The sequence below is a fragment of the Centruroides sculpturatus genome, unplaced genomic scaffold (genome assembly GCF_000671375.1).
Source record: "Centruroides sculpturatus isolate CEXI.00-Female unplaced genomic scaffold, Cexi_2.0 scaffold477, whole genome shotgun sequence".
Classification (NCBI taxonomy): domain Eukaryota; kingdom Metazoa; phylum Arthropoda; class Arachnida; order Scorpiones; family Buthidae; genus Centruroides; species Centruroides sculpturatus.
Genome location: NW_019385213.1, coordinates 308641 through 312207, shown reverse-complemented (window position 1 = coordinate 312207; position 3567 = coordinate 308641).

The following is a 3567-nucleotide window of genomic DNA, read 5'->3' as shown; positions in this document are numbered from 1 at the left end:
GGCTACATTTTACTGCGAGAAAATATCTTACTCCCACGAGAAAATTCGATATAATGCGGGCGAAGCTGTGGGTAGACAGCTAGTGATAAATAGAATAAGTTTTTTTTACATTTATTATCTTTAAAATACAATTCTAATAATAATGAAAATAACATAAGGTTATTTAATTTTAATGTGACAAATGTGCACGATTTTCTTTGCACAACTTTGTAAAATGCTTTTTGATCAGCTTCAGTCTCGAGTCATCTTTGAGTTGAAGTCGGTGACAACGTTTAGTTTTCGTGTTTGTCATGGCTGAAAATCCGCTCTCGCAGAGGTATGTTGTGCAAAATGGTAGTAAATATTTTAATGCCGCTTCGCTGACACGATGATAATGATAATTGTAAAATTAACACAAATTGTGTTAACTGTATACTTTTTGTTTCTTGCGTAAGAATTTCATTTAGGTATTGTCACAGATGCATTTTTTGATGAAATTTCGAGAATATTTTTAGTTATTAATAAATGAACTTGTGCATTCGACATCATGTTGTAAATTGCCGAATTTTTGATGGCCCCCATTATTTTTTTGATTGCTTCATCTCATGCGTTTAAATTTTAAATCGACCGATTTTAGATTGCCGCGCGTACCTCTTCACGCAATTTCGCGTACCCCCAGGGGTACGCGTACCACTAATTGGGAACCACTGGTCTACACCATTTCGCGTAATTCTAACAATCTCTAATAAACATTAAAATTTAACAAACATAGACATAAACAGAAAAGATCGAGGAATACTAAAAAGGCCCGAACGTAAATAAGTCGGGATATCAGGAGTCCTTCTGTAAAATAAAAAAATCGCTAACCATTTCGCCCGTTTTGAATTTTTTTTCGCCACTTCAAGTTATTTATCGCAACCCGGGGCAGTATTCTGGTCACTGTCTGGTCTCTCGTCTCTCGCAAGCCGGNACAGTTTTCTAAAGAAAAAAACAGTACGTATACTATTATTGTACTGTTTTTATTACTAATACAGAGACTAAACTCTCTAATTAGCTCACTACACAATCTGTCGCGTATAGGTCATATACATAACATTAGATTTGAATAATTTAATTTACCTACAAATACATTAATTGCTTTAAAGTATTTATTGTTCGTCAAATAAATGGAAAGAAACTAACATGGAAACCTCAGATCGAAAAAGTAGGAACTGAAATTACAATAATAATACAACAATATGTTTAAAATAGCCAAAAATATATATTTTTATTTAGTTTTTTCCACTCCACTGTAATGGAAGAAGTAGATAGATTAAATGGAGAATAATTAAAGACTTTATTAAATTTATGATAAACACCAAATACCAAAATTACTTGACAATCATTTAATATTAAGATTGTAAAGGAGAAATAGAAGAATTGCTCGCTTGTTCTTCAACTGAAAATTTTATTATAGAATAAACAAGTTATAAATTATACAAATTGCTTCAGTTCATCTATTGAACACTCCTACGCTAACAGATTATCATTTATTGATAGAAATATATTACGTATAAAATGAGAAACTTAAAAATCAAAGATGCCATAAACACCTTTATTAGTCACTAGCAGACCCCGCCACGCCTTGTTGTGGCTCAAAATGTATCTATTATAAATATATANAAAATATTATTAAGGTTTGATGATTGTTTAGTGATGTTAGAATATTTTAATAAGTATTTTTATGAATATTAAAGTGTTAGATAATTATTAAAAGGGTAAAAGTTTCAGAACCATGAACAGTTTTATAGAAAATTGACGGAAGATGTACAAGAACAAAAAATTTTCACGTTACATCTCTTAAATAGAAGAATAAAGTAAAGCATCTCAAATTTTTAATATGGAAATTAACGAAAAAACATAGATAAAGGTAAAAAATACAAGTTAAGATCTGTGTCAGTTTTCACTTGTAAGGATTAATTCATTATAACAAAGCCATAAAATGATATTATTTCGTCAAATTAAATAAAAAAAGCAATAAAAATTTTAAAAATTAAAGTAAATTTTGAAAATAAATTCTGTAAGCTTAATTCTAAATGATTTTTATGTTGAAAGAACTGGATCCGTATTAATAAAAGAGTTGAACTTGAATGTTAAGATTACATTGTAGATACTTGAAATTAAATGAAGGAATTAATGAAAGAAATCTTAAACATAATAAGAGACAAACAATAAAATCATATTATTATTTTCATAAACTCTTCTTTTTTATAAATAAAAAATAAAATAAAAAGTGACGAATCACATTTTATTCTAGATAAAAACATATGCTTCATATACTGTTATGAAAAGATAATTTATATTTAGTATTAATAAAAATTGTGTAGGGCCTATATTTTAAAATTCTCAATTAAATCTAAATTTATTTTTAAGTTTGTAAGCTTTACTGATATGACTTTTAATGTTTAAAAGAACAGAATCTACATTAACAAATGAGTTGATCGTTAATGATAAGATACATAGAGTTTCGTTATTAAGTAATTACAATGTTTAAAGTTTCATAAATATGATAATTATTTGAAGCTTTTTACAGGTCAATAACTGCTTCAAAACATTACGATAAGCAACGTGTATAAAATAAAATATTCAGTTTAATTTTCTAATAAGCTAAATGGATAACACTACGAAAAAATATCTCAAGTGATAAATTATGAATAAAAAACTACATTCAAATAACTAATTTACTCATAATTTAGCTGCTTATATTACAACAGAATTAACAATATGTGATTATTTCCACCCTAGTGATATTCATAATTAATTCACCTGTTAATCCTGCCCGAAAAAGAATCAAATTTATAGATGAAAACACTAGATTTTTTTATGTTCTTCATTAAAAATTCAAATTAAATTCTTATTTTAAGTGCTTTTTTTTTCATGTTCAATATGTTAGGATAGGTTATAAATTCGGTTTATATATGAAATTTAATGGTTTATTTCTAAATAAAAAAAGTTTGTTTCGTCTTCTTAGAAATGTTTAACAATAATTTTCTTCGGAGACAGTCTTGATTATTGCCTCATTATATAATTCAGCTCGTTTATAGACCCACTAATTGTTTAATTCTTTCTTTTCGTAAATTTTTAGTTAAATTTAAGAAAATTAACGAATTTTGAATATACTTTTAAATACGAAAACATTCATTTCATATTTAGACTACTGAATAGTTCTATATTTTAAATTTATCGAATTGTAGAAATGAATTAAGCGCCAGTGTTCTACTTTATCACGTGGTTAAAAAATTCACGTGATCTTTTCGAATTGTTTTGAATTTTCGCAAATAAATCAATATTTAGCGAAAAACTAATAGACCTATATATAATATAGTAAAACATTTTTAAGACGACCATTTTCCAAAGCCTAAAACACTTGTCATCTCAAAGGGCGCTCTTGTCAAAGAGAGTGTATAATTGATTGCAAGGCCAAATAAAAAAATTTGACTAGAAGATAATGAAATTTTATTTGACTCTCCAAAATCTGAACTTTCCAGAATTCCCTTTATCTCGCCCTCTTGCAGACTTTTACACCAATATCAAATATGTAGTGGATAC